Genomic DNA, 13,788 nt, shown 5'->3' with positions numbered 1-13,788 from the left:
TACAGTTCAGATGAAACCCATGCCGCTTATGATGACGCAGAAAAGCTCTACAAGATCAGGGCTCTACTTGCCTTGTTGATCTCATCTTCTGTTCTTTCCCTAGCCTCCTTTCTCACGTTCTCTTATACACTTCCCATAGCTTTCGAACATATCGATCCTTCTCTTTGTTGTTCTTCCTTCAGCTTTTGACAGAGCTGACTTCTCAGTTCAACAAGCCTCTTCATAGTTACTTCCTTAACATCTCAAACTAATGGGGCAGCCTCCTTCCTTTAGTTTCTGAGCAACTTTTCTCCTTCCACACACTTCTGATCTCTGGGAACGCATGTAGATTTGTTGTTATTCACCGTTTACTTTCTTAACTAGAAACTAATCTCCAGAAGATAACTGTTTTGTTCACTGCTGTACACCGCCCCCCCTCCTTCCGTTAACACTACTTGCCGGGCACACAATAGGACTTTAATAAATTGTGGAATGCATATGCACACTCCAGTTATATATACCACGTACAGGGTAAAATAAGGAATAAAAAGTGCACTATTGTTAATTCAGCAATTTTTTTTTTTCTTAAATGCCTATAAGATTTTGCAGTTAGAAATAACCCGGTATAAAGGTAATCCTACAAGGTAAACCCGAACCGTGCCCGTCAGACCACGCTCGCCTGCCGCAGCTCCGCGTTTGCGCAGACTTCTCCCGGGCGACTCCGCCCAGCTCTTCCGGAGGGGGCGGGCCGGACCGGCGGCGGTCCAGGCGCGCTTGGATGACGTCACTAGGCGCGGCCCGGGTAGCCCTTGGTAACCAGGAGTCTGCGGAAGTGGAGACCGGTGGGCAGGCGGCTAAGACAGGTAACCCGTACGCTCCCTGTTGGGTCCATGTCTTCGTCTTCTCTGGCGTCTTGATGGCGGCCAGCACAGCAGTTTCCCATTGAAGGCGACCGGGAACCCTCTTCAGTCCTCATCTTCCTTCGGTGGGGTCCCCTTTCCCTCTCAGTCCTCCCAGACTGCTGAGGCTGAACCCGTCCTGGGGACTTCGGCTGAGCGGCCACTTCTTTCCGCCCCTGCACTCCCGGTGCCGATGGACACTGAATTTCCTTTCCCCGGTAGCACAGACCATTCTTCAGCTGCATTTGCCTCTTTCTTGCTCTCTTGCCTCCAGGCCCACTTTGCCCACTCCTCTCCGGTTCTTGCCTAACAAGACTCCTATCCAGGCTTGTTTAAGGAGATACAGTTTACGATTCTCTTAAATTCCAGTTGGAGTGAAACCCAGACGCCTTCCCTGCCCCTGCAGCTGTCTACTTCCCCGCTCCTAGGATCCTTACTGAGAACACCAAGCTTTGAGTTTTGGTGTCCCTAAAGAGCATTCGTACTGGCGGAGTTTTGCTTCTTAACGCACGTATTTGTTGAGTAAGGAAGTGCGTAGTAATGTGAATATCTATTGTAATAATAAATGATACACATGGGATCCAATCAGCTGTTGAGATGGATGGAACTGCTACAGCATTTCATTAAAATGTTCCTTGTTCCTGGCTTTCAAGTAGTGGTAACAAGTGCCTTTGCAAAAAGTTAGCCGTCAAAATAAATAAGCAACAGAACCCCACTAGGAATGTTTAGACAGAAAAAAAAATTCATCTTGTTGATAAAGGAATGTAGGTATTACAAAACCAACCAGGGTAGCAGAACCCCACTAGGAATGTTTAGACAGCAAAAAAATAATAAAAATTCATCTTGTTGATAAAGGGGTATGGGTTATTACAAAACCAACCAGGATCAATATGGGAGGAAAGGAAGGATTCTGAAATCTTTGGTCCATTGAAGGTTTGGTTTTGTATTTTTTTGTATTTTGTGTTCCATTTTTGAATAGATTCTATCTTCATATAATTTTGAGAAGCCTGCTAATGACTTGCTAATTGGCAAGATTAGGTTCTTCTAATATTAGGGGGACAAAGTAAAGTAAGATTAGGGAATAATAGTTACTCATTGTTAGCCATCTTCTGTATCTCAGGGATTGTGTTTGAAACTTTGCATATGTTTTCTTCTTAGCTCACACAACAGTCTTGTGAGTTAGGATCTTTATCCTCAATTTACAGAGAAGAAAACTGAGGCTCAGGTATGTGAAGATAACTTGCCAAAAACTCATAGTTACTGAATGGTGGAGGCTTTAAGTTCAGGTCTGCATATGACTTCAGTGCCTATACCTTTTCTTTCTTTTTTTAAAATAACTCTACTATAAATGATCAAATTCTAGGCTTTTCACAATAGTCACACATAATTCTTTGAGTTTATTCTCTCATCAGTCTAAGTGATGAGTTTATTCTCTGATCACTCTAAATGATTTGTAATATCTTCTGTATACTAAAGTTCTTACATACCTGGAATTAGAACACCCAGAAAGCTTAATTTATGATCCTCCCCACCCCCCCCCACACTATCCTTATCTTTAAGATTGAGATAAGAGGCAAGCAGGATTGCTCAGTACAACCCTTTTTAGACCCCTCAGGGAATGAGTAATTCTGTATTGTTGAAAGTTTTACCCTTTTAGAAATGAAAATCATACTGATCGTTTTGGATGGAAAAATTTTAAATGCCCTAAACAATTCCTTGCCTTCTTAAATACTAAGTATACTGACATATTTTAACCTTTTCTTATATCTCAGAGCAGTCTTTCTAAATATCACTTACTGTCCTGTGTTGTGATACAGTGATTTTCTCAGAGCTTTTCTTGTATTTGACTGCCCAGATTGCTTTGCTTCTTGAATTTGCCTGTACTTTTATGTATTCCATTCCTCAATGTCACCAAGAGTTAGTAAACCATAGTGATTAAAAGCAGGGTTTGGGGAACCACACTTTCATTATTCAGGTTCTAGCTCTCCCAGTTACTAGCAGCTCAGTGAGCCGGGGCAAGGTAGTTGACCCCTCATTTGTAAAATGTAAATAATAATTTTTTTTTTCAGAAGATTGTTGTGAGGTAAAGTGAGTTAGTGTCTGTAACAAATCAGGCATACTGGAAGAACCATGTAAGTGTTTGCTAATATTGGTAGTCTGGTTTTGGCCTTATATATATTCCTTGAGTGATATTTGATATATGGTATTTATGAGTATACTGGAGAATTAAATTATCCCAACTAGAGTGCCTTAACCTTAGCCATTCTAGGAAAATGCTAATTTATTAAATTAACTTTTGTTGTGCCTTTGAAATGCAGTATGCCGTTTGGTTGTGGTGTTTGGAATGGAGACTTCAAATATTTCATGTTTTTATGTGTCAAAATAACAGACTTTTAATTTATGTTTTGAATTTGGGGGATATTTCAGTGGTTAAATTATGGTTTACCAGTATATGGGAACCCCCTCTACTTTTGAATTGAACACGGGTTGATTTACACATCCATTTATGGTGCCCTGCACAGGTATACTGTTGCACTGGTGTTATTATTCTGTGTGGATAGATGCCTCATCATAAAACCACCATTGTGCATTGGCCACATATAAAGGCATTTTCTCATATAATCCTCTTTTTTCCTCTTCAACAAGCTAAAAAAATGACTATCAGCAAAATGAAATAATGTTCCTTTTTGAATTTGCAAAGTATGTACCCATTTTAAAGCATGTGTTTTAAACCAAGTACAGCTAAGAGTTGATACTGACTCCTTTGGTGTCCATAGTCAGGAACTTGAAAAAAAGTGATTTTTTTTTTTAAATGTTATGTTAGTCACTAGGTGATCTTTTTTGAAAAATTTTAGTACCATTAAGGCTGATGCTTATGTTGAAGGTTACTGTTGAAAATACAGGTCATATTTTTAGAAGATACTTTTTGATTGTGGTAAAATACTCATAAGATTTGCTCTTTTAACCATTTTTACATGTATAGTTCACTGGATTAAGCACATTTGCAGTATTGGTTTAATTATCACCATTACCCATTTCCAGAATTTTTTCATCTTTTCCAAACAGAAAACTCTGCACCCATTAAAAAGTAATTCCCCGGGCGCCTGGGTGGCTCAGTGGGTTAAGCCGCTGCCTTCGGCTCAGGTCATGATCTCAGGGTCCTGGGATCGAGTCCCGCATCGGGCTCTCTGCCCAGCAGGGAGCCTGCTTCCCTCTCTCTCTCTCTGCCTGCCTCTCTGTCTACTTGTGATTTCTCTCTGTCAAATAAATAAATAAAATCTTAAAAAAAAAAAAAAAAGTAATTCCCCATTCCCCTCCTTCCCTGCCCCAGCCCCTAGTAACCTCTGTTCTACTTTGTGTTTTCTGAATTCGGCTATTTTAGGTGGAGTACTGCATTATCCTTTTGTATTTGTTTCATTTGGTAGATTTTCAGGGTTCATCCTTGTAGTAGAGTTCCTCCATGTGGTAGCATAGATCAGAATTTCGTTCCTCTTTATGGTTGAATAACATTCCATTGCATATATATAGCATATGCTATACTTCCAACGCATATTGAATTATGCTTCTGTATACTCACTTCATATGGTATGAACTTAAAACTTGGTGATTTGATTTGTGAACTTCTAGAGGATGGGGATGGAAATATCAGTTGAAATAATGTTATTGAACAGTGAACAAAATACCTGGTAACAGCGTTAAACTGGAGCTTGAGCCTGTATTACAGTGTGATTGTTCTTCTCACCTAATATTTAGTCTCAATATAGTAAGAAAAATAATAATCATGATAACATCACCTGGTATTTCAATAGTGTTTACACTGTGCCAGACATTATTCCAAGCACTTTACCTGTGAAGTAGGTACTATCACTGTTCTCTTTTACAAATGAAGAAACTAGGCACAGAGAACTTAAATTAATTGAATTGTTAAATTTACAAGACTGGTGGGTGGTGAAATTCGGATCTGACCCCAGGCTGGGTGGCTCCAGAGTTGATTTATCGAATGTTTGATGTTGACACTTGGCTCAGTATCAATTTTGCAATGTAAATTGTTTTGCCTGCCACATTCTTCCTCTACCCTCTCTTTTTTATACTGTTTTAAAAATAAAACATTGCTTCCGAGCTTAGTTGGCAGTGGAAGAACATCTGAACTCAAATTGTCAAAAGGGTGACAGGTGCTTCTCATTTGGTTGGGGCAATAACATTTGAATGGCATTCAAACTGCATTTTCACAGCTTAGTTCATATTTCTTTCTCTTTTTCTGAGAGCCTGTCTTTGAAAAAGCAGAGCCTGAAATATTTTAAGATCTCATATTGCATATCGTGTTGGTGTTTGACTTTAGATATTGTACAATTCCCACATCCTTTTTCTGTGGGTAAAAAGAGCTTTTTGTTTATAATCCTGTTTCTGACTGTCAGAATAGTTTATGGCACATTTATTTTGTTGCTAACTCATTACTCTGTATTGCTTGATTCCTGAAGAAATTATCTTGAGATAGCATTTTTAGAAACATAATCAATTTCACTCTCATTTTTTTCTTGGCTTTTTCCTTTGCTTACATTTTATTTCTTTGACACTTGCAATTGAAGGTTTAGTTTCTGAAACTGATGGGAATTGGGATATGCTTGATAGTTTTGGCAGCAAAGGAGAGACATCTCTGCCTATTTCTTTTGCACTCATGATATTTTGTGTGTGTAGCAAGCATGGTGCATATTTGGAGGTGTGAACTGTCTGAGTAATGTCTGGCAGAAATCGAACTATAGAATGAATGTTGAGGATACAAAGGGGCCTTAGGTATTTCTCTCATACCCTTCACTCAGCAGTCGGGAATCTGAAGCCTGTGATGATTAAATGATTTGCTTATATTCAAACAATCCATTTTTAAAAAAAGAAATCCAGATTGAATCATACCTCATTGTGTTTGTGTAGCATCCTATTTGTAAGAGGACACTCCCTTTTTTTACTCTTAGGTACTTAGGTGAGAGGAAATGCCCGGAACTGGCTAGGTCGCCAAGAGAATGAACCGATATGATGGATCCAAGTGATACGTAGGTTAAATTAGTAGGGCTTTGCAATTGTTCCTTTGTGGGTGAGAGTAAGAAATCTGGGGTATCTGGGTACCGGAGAAGATGGTGGTGTCGTTCATTAGGAAAACTTAGAAGAGGTTGGGATTGGTGTATGCGTTCAAAGTGGCCAGAGGATGGATTTCATTGACATGTTAGAAAAATTGAAGCTAGAGCTGGGGGGCACATCAACGTCTAGGAAGAGGGAGAAGGAAGCACCAAATCAGTAGGAGGAGATGGAGTGATATCACAAATATCAAAAGAAGAGAGAATTTTAAGGAGGGTATGGTCATGTATGTTCATACTCTGAAATTCAGGACTGGAAGAATCTGCTGAAGTTGATATATAGGGAGTCATTTGCTTCCACTGTGGAGTTTTCGTGGCATGGGAGGGGTGTGCAGTGGCCTGGGAGGGAGATGGAGTGACAGGGGTAGGGAATGAAGACAATTCTTGTAAGGAATTTGGCTGTGTGGGGAGAGAGAAGAGTTAGAGAAAGATACAGAAGTAAGGAAGGGGTTTTGTTCAGTTCTGTTTTTTTCCCTGTAAGAAGAAATTGGAATAATCACTTATTACTGAGGTGAAAAGGGCTGAGAAAGAGGAAGAAGTTGAGAGAAGGAATTTAGGGGATAAATGAAGCAGGGTCCCAGATGTCAGTGGAAGATGATAGAGCACAGGCCCCGATCAGGGGGTGCTGGGACAGGAAGGATACCCACTGCACCTTCCTGGGAGGGCTGGCGCAAGGAAGGATGGGGAGAGATATGGTAAGTTTAAGGATGGGGAGGGAATATGTGCAAGTTCTTGTCTGATGGTGGCAAGATTTCTTAAGCAGGTAAATTTGCTGATATTGAGTGTTGATTTGGTGAGGTGAGGATTGAAGGGAGAGGTAGAAGTTCAGAATAGTTACTGAGGGGAAAGAACAGGACTTAAGGGGGCAACTAGAGAGAGACACGAAAGGTTGCCTGCCTGGTAATGCGGGGGTCCCGTTGAGGTTGGGATCTGTGAATATGTAGTGTCTGCCTTTTTCATGGTCATGTGATATTTATTTAACTTTTTTTTTTTTTTAAGCTTTAATGAGTTCAGTACACTGAGTTTAGAAGTAGAAAACTTGGGTGGTTCAATTTGTTGAAAGTTAGGTTTTGTAGAACAGGTGTCAGAAGGGTGAAAGAGCAAGAGAATTGAGGTTAAAATGTTCTGAGTGATTGAAGAAATGAATCACGTTATCCAAAGAAGGCCACAGAGAGATTCTCAACTTAAGAAACATTATAATTCTCCCTCATAGGGGCTGCCCTGTGCATGGTAGATGTTTACCGTCCTTGGCCTCTACCTACCAGATGCCAGTAGGCAACCCCTCCAGTTGAGACAATCAAAAATGTCTCCAGACATTGCGAAATGTCCTCTGAGGGGCAAAATCATCCCCCAACTGGAACTTCTGCCCTAGGGCCAGAGGGAGCAGATGCATTGAAGATAATGGAAAAGTCGAGGGACTGGAGTTCCAATGTAGTAAGAGTTGGTGAGTAAGCAAGAGAAAGAGTAGGAAGAACAGGAGGGCATACTCTGATATTAGATTATGGAAATGAAGTATTTCAGTGATGGAGCTGTTCCAAGTAATGAAAATGTCAAGAACGGACCATTAGTTTGCTGAGTGGAGTGAAGGCAAAGGTTGTTAGCACTGAGTAGGTAATTTTGGGAGAGGGAAAATAGCCAGCAGATTGTGATGGAGCAGGCTGGGGAAGCGGCTGAGGAACAGCCCGAGTTTCTGAAGTGAGAACAGAACTAAGATTTTCTGAATGCTTGCTTCCTTACTCTATCCATTCAGTGTTTCTCAGCTCTTTTTCTAACGTTATCAATTCCCAGATCTTGTACCTCCCTTCTGTAATGTTTTAAAGGTGTGGAATTTATCCAGTTTAGTTTTTGTAGTACTTTTTTTTTTTTTTTTTTTTTTTAGGTGAGAAGTTCTTTTTTGTTTCTTTTTCTATATTCTCTTGATCTGATTTTGTGGTCCTTTACCTCTAAATATAATACTTTCCAAAAGGCCCTGGTTATGTGCTGTGTGACCTATTTTCAGGGTATTTCTTTTGTATTTGGGGATCTCATTATGAAGTCTGCATTTTGGCAGAAGTGTCAACATATCCTTAAGTCTTACAACCTCTTAGAGCTATTCTTTTCCCTTGCTTTCCCCAAGCCCCATTGTCTTCTCTTTTGTTCCTTATTGTTTTGTATTTGTTTTTAAACTGTAATTATATGTATGTACAGTGTTGATTGAGAAGTAATTACAGTGGACTCCGTAAGCCAGACCATAAACTACTTGTAGAATACGCCTTTGACTGCTTTCTCCTGTGTTCAATAAATCCGTACTTCAGTGGAACGTTTTTTGTTTTTTACTTTATTTAATGAGCTTACCTTGTGTTATTCATCCAGAAAGACTGGGCACTAACTCCTACCTCTTTTACAAAGCATTGAAAAAAAAAATCTTAATCTACAGATACAAGCTAATGTAGGTTTTTTTATTATATCACAAGTGCTGTCATTGCAAAATAGGAAGTAAGTAGGTGGCATTAAAAGCCTTGACATTTTTACTTGATTCTTATGTGTCTTATTTTTTGTGGATGCTGATCTATTTGATCAATATGTTATACTATATTTGGTAAGGAATAATAAGTAGCTCTATTAAGGAATATGTTGAGATGGCTAAATCCTCCAATGGTGATTAACAAATGATATTTTATTACTTTATTTCTGTACTTAAATATGAAGATTTCCAAGAAAAAGATTAATTGGTTACCTCAGTAAAAAGTGATGACCATTTTTAATAAGGATTTGATCTGTCTTGGTGTATAGGATCTAGCACCTCAAAGGAGAAATGAATTGTTCTCACCAAACCGCAAAGATGGACTTCCATCCTAACAAAGGCATGCCAGAAGACAACATATTATCACAGAAGCTATGCTTTAAAAAGCAATTGCATCCATCCCATCCATTGTTCTCTAGTGGCAAATGACACTAAACGATTTTTGTTCTCAGTCTGCAACCACACTCAGTATGTGGACAGATACAGGACTCTTTAGGGGTCACATTGGAGCACATGTGTGCCTAAGGACTTTGACTGTTGTTCGTGACAAATCATTCTGATTGTGAACATGGCTAAAGACTTTTTTAATAAAGAGAGTGTTTTAGGTTCTGGAAATACAATGATTATGTTGTGTTTCGTCATGTTCTTACAATAATTTAAGGAAGTCATGTTTTTCACACTTCTTGGTAAATCGTTAATGTTATGCAGTATTTGCAACATTTAACCAGCTTATGGCTAACACTTTAAAAACACATTTCCCTGTTGGTGTTGTTCTGTATCATTCGCCAGGTTTATTCTGTTTCCTTAAGTGTATATAGGAAAGTCTCAAAGAAAAATAAACTGTTTAACCTTACTTTTTAATCTTCTAATTAATTTTAACATGGGTCCCAATTACATATGTTCAGTTGTGTATTCAAGTTGAAAAGGTAATGGAGACTGTGAAGATCTAAAGATAATGAAGCTATATTAAATGCATTTTTTATCTTGCTCCCAAGTACTATTCAATTTCTAGGAATTACTTTAAATCTCTTTTCTTGGAAGGAATAACTGCATACATGTTCAGTTCACCACTTAGAACCTGATGCTAGAGTATATTTTAAATCTAATGGGATGGATTTGAAAGCTATTTATAGGGAGTGGGGCACCCATTTGTAGTGTGTAAATTCCAGACCCATGTCTCAATGAAGAAATCTGTTATATATTTATTCCCATGGAGGACCAGAATGTAAATTATGAGATCTGAAGTTGTCCGTATTTCTTATTGAATCTAATTTTACCTTTAGACACAGTACTTCTCACCAGAATTGTCGGTAGCTATAGCCCTGTGACAGTCACCAAATAAATCACTAAATGGAGGGAGCCTGTCTTGATTTCTGGCTAAAGGAAATGCAGTTTCCTAAGACAGGAACAGAGGGACCTCTTGCCCTTCCTACAGCTTTCCTGCTATAGGAAGTATGGTTTCCTATAGAGGATAGAAAGGTTATCCATGCAGGGTAGGATTGGGGGCTGTAGGTTCACACAGAGGTCAGGAATTAGGAGAGGGATGGGAAAGGTTCATCTCTGCAGTTGCCAGGAAAGGACAAGTTTTTCACCCGTACTGCAAGTTTTTATTTGACAGAGAGAGATCACAAGTAGACAGAGAGGCAGGCAGAGAGAGAGGTAGAGGGAAGCAGGCTCCCTGCTGAGCAAAGAACCCGATGCGGGACTTGATCCCAGGACCCCGAGATCATGACCTGAGCCGAAGGCAGCGGCTTAACCCACTGAGCCACCCAGGCGCCCCCGTACTGCAAGTTTTGAATGATGGGAATTTCTTGAAGAAACTGAGCTGAGCCCTACACAAGAAGTCCTATAGAAAATGGTTAGAGAGTTTGCCAGATGGAGGCTTTTTTTTTCCCCCTTCTTCCAGCCTCATTGAACTTCACAGTGAATCCTAAATAATGCTGGTTGTGAGAAGACCAGAGTTAGCTTAAACCACTGGTTCTTGAAGTCTAGTTGCTAGACCAGCAGTGTTAGTATCACCTGGAACTTGTTAGAAATGCAAATTCTTGGAGGCCACTAGTTGGTATTTTTTTTTTAATTTTTAAATTTATTTATTTGACAGAGAGAGATCACAAGTAGACAGAGAGGCAGGCAGAGAGAGAGGGAAGCAGGCTCCCTGCCGAGCCGAGAGCCCGATGTGGGACTCGATCCCAGGACCCTGAGATCATGACCTGAGCCGAAGGCTTAACCCACTGAGCCACCCAGGCGCCCCACTAGTTGGTATTTTAAGAGGATCTTCAGATGATTCATTTCAAGTTTGAAAACCACTGGCTCAGGCAACTCGAAGTGGTTCAGAACCACTTTGCCTAATTGTGCTGTCAAAGTCACAGTGTTGAGAAAGAATGAGTGAAAACTGCATTGCATACTGGAACATCCTTTAATCTTTATTAGGGATGAAGTTCTTTTTACAGAGTATGCTTTTCAAGTTGTGTTTTCTAGTTGAAGGGCAGAAGAGATGTGGTATCTACACTAAAGATCTATCTTACAGGCTTGTTCGTGGAGAATATTTCCTGTTCATGGATGCAGTTCACGCTGGAATCTAAATTCTTCCAGACCGCAGTAGAAGACAACTTTTCATTTTGCTTCCTTTTTCATTTTAAATATTTATCCCTTGATTTCCTTTTTGTACTTTGTGTAGGCAGTGACCTGTGAGAATCCTATTTTCATGGCTTTTTGATAGCAAGAGTTCAAGTAGCTAAATGGATCAGAAACATTAAAGTAGAATTGCCTCGACATCTTATTTAAAATGTGGATTATTGGCCCCTGTCCCTTGAGACTCTGATTTAAAAATCTGACACAGTGTCCAAGAATCTGTACTTTTTTTTATTAGGCTTTTTTTTTTTTTTTTTTTTTTGAGAGGAGAAGGAGTGGAGGAAGAGGGGGAGAGAGAAAATCTTAAGCAGGCTCCATACCCAGCTAGGAGCCTAACATAAGGCTTGATCCAGTGACCCTGAGGTCATGACCAGAACTGAAATCAAGAGTTTGATGCTTACCTGACTGAACCACCCAGGTGCTCCCAAGAATCTGTATTTTTAACAAGCACCACTCTCATTAGCCTGCCCCTCACCGGTTCATTCTCAGACACATGATCTTCAGACCACATTTTAAGAAACACTCTTTGGATAAAACACAGTTTTATCCTTGGGGAGTTCTGAAATACAGATGTTTTCCCAAGTTTCTGAAGATACTCACAGATATGAATCTTTTAATTGCTAGTACTGAAGCTATCTGCATGTTTAATACCCACTGGGAAAGTGTACAGAGATGCTTGGGGTAAAATTCTAGAACTCATGAGTATTCTTCTTCTTCCACATAAGAAGTTTGTCTAGTCTCTTCTATTTATTTCTTTGTTTATTCATTTGTTTATTTACAAATGCCCCTGAAAGACCAGTTTGACAGTGTAACGTTATAACACAAAACCAGTCAGATTTAAAAATTTGTTGTTCTGTAATTCATGTTTCCTGAATAATCCTAATGAAGCCTACGTTTACATTTATGGGGCTGCATATTAAAACTTCACACAGAAAAGAAATGAATTAACTTGAGAAAATACTGGAAAAGTATATCTTTTCATTCTCTAAACCATGTGCTAGAAGCCCACAAGGCATCAAGAGTGTTAAGAAAATACTATGTCAGTGAGCCTACAGGCTAATACCCTAAGTTCACTCTGAGGGGATGGCAAAGATTTGTCTAAAATGATTTAAGATTTTTTTTCCCACATAGAATGATATAAAAAATTGTTTTATCTGGCATCCAGGAAAATGATTCAAGACCAGGAATTGGGGCAAGAAGCATTTCTCTCTCTCCCTTTCCCTTTACCCCCTAGTTGTCTTTGGAGAGAGCCTCTCCTTACGGTCTTTCTCTATGCCTCACTATCCAGGATTCAGGTAGGGCTTCTTGGAATGGATAAGAATAAAGGCAGTGGCATGTAATTGTTTCACCTATTTAGGATGGATAACTACAAAAAAGAGGTAGTCCCCTTTGCAATGAGAAAAGGAAGTTAAAAAAAAAGTGATTAAATATTTCAGTGTCTACAACAGTGTGGTTTTGTGGAGAGGTGTGGGGGAGTTGTATCATGACATTCTACATCAGGAATGGGGGTAAGCTGCTCTTAAGAAGCTGTTTCAAAGCATCCATAGTACTAAAATTTTAAAATGAAATCTAACCTGTATTTCTTTTTAGATGGGGGGAACAGGTGTGGTAGAGCCCAGATCCTCTCTACCCCAGAGTACTACTTTAGAAGTGGTCCCTTTTGCTGGCTTTCAGTACTGGTGTTGGCAGGAAGGAAACAGGGTCAGTCAAAAGCCTTCCCCACCTGTCCATTAGGCAGTTGGCTTTTGGCCAAGTTCAGCTCTGTTTGACAAGCAGAGCATGGCAGTAGCACCTGAACTGTACCAATCCATGCCCAAGAACTTGTAGAGAAGACCTAGCATCCTTGTTCTTTCAGCTGCTTCTCTTATGGAGACCTATTGCCTGTCATTTTCTCTACCCTCCATTCCAGTATTACTCTCAAATACCTTTTCTTGGCTGAATGCCAGCCCTGTGGTTCCCACTGCTAATGGACCTTTATAGAGTAGGATAGTCCTAAATTTTTACTATAAGGTGGTTTTCTGAACATTCTGATTTCCTTCCTTATCATTTTTTAAAGTGTAGCTATAGATATGTTACCAGGCTCAGCTGTTTTTTTTCAAACCAGTGTTTTTTGGATTTGTATGCAAGATAATTTAAAATGGTACACGGATAAGCATCTTTGAATTTTAATAGTTATGTATCTCTTTTAATATATGTGGGGAAATGCAAATTAGCCATTCAAACTCATGTTTTCATGGATTTTATAAAAGGTGAGGCAATGGTCAAGTGGATTGAAGAAAAAGTAATAAATAGTAAGATGATGGTATGAGGATGGCAAAAATATGGTGTTACATATATGACTGAAGTTTGCAAGGTAACTCGGGGCTTACACTTTTTGAAATAGTCGTTAAAATAGTGTACAAGAGGGTGCCTGGGTGGCTTAGTTGTTAAACATCTGCCTTCGGCTCAGGTCATGATCCCAGGGTCCTGGGATCGAGCCCCACATCGGACTCCCTGCTAGGCGGAAGCCTGTTTCTCCCACTTGCTCTCCCCATGCTTGTGTTCCTGCTTTCATTGTCTCTCTCTCTCCTCTCTCTCTGTCAAATAAATAAATAAATAAAATAATACACAAGAGGTGGGTGGGAGAATGGGGTAATTGGGTGAGGGGGTT

At 39.6% G+C, this 13,788-nt stretch overlaps 1 protein-coding gene across 6 annotated transcripts in view; it reads left to right on the top strand.

The window, feature by feature from the left end:
- Nucleotides 1–775: 775 nt before the first annotated feature.
- The window catches only part of LOC122917633 (aminopeptidase O (putative)), a 336,369-nt gene continuing 323,356 nt past the window's right edge, over nt 776–13,788 (top strand). For all 6 annotated transcript variants that reach the window (XR_006386419.1, XR_006386420.1, XM_044265753.1 and 3 more), the window contains exon 1: nt 776–842. The gene's annotated coding sequence lies outside the window, so the exon portion shown is untranslated. The remainder of the gene's footprint in view (nt 843–13,788) is intronic.

This window comes from Neovison vison, chromosome 9 (genome assembly GCF_020171115.1).
Source record: "Neovison vison isolate M4711 chromosome 9, ASM_NN_V1, whole genome shotgun sequence".
NCBI classification, from domain to species: domain Eukaryota; kingdom Metazoa; phylum Chordata; class Mammalia; order Carnivora; family Mustelidae; genus Neogale; species Neogale vison.
This window is presented reverse-complemented; position numbering and strand designations above follow the sequence as displayed.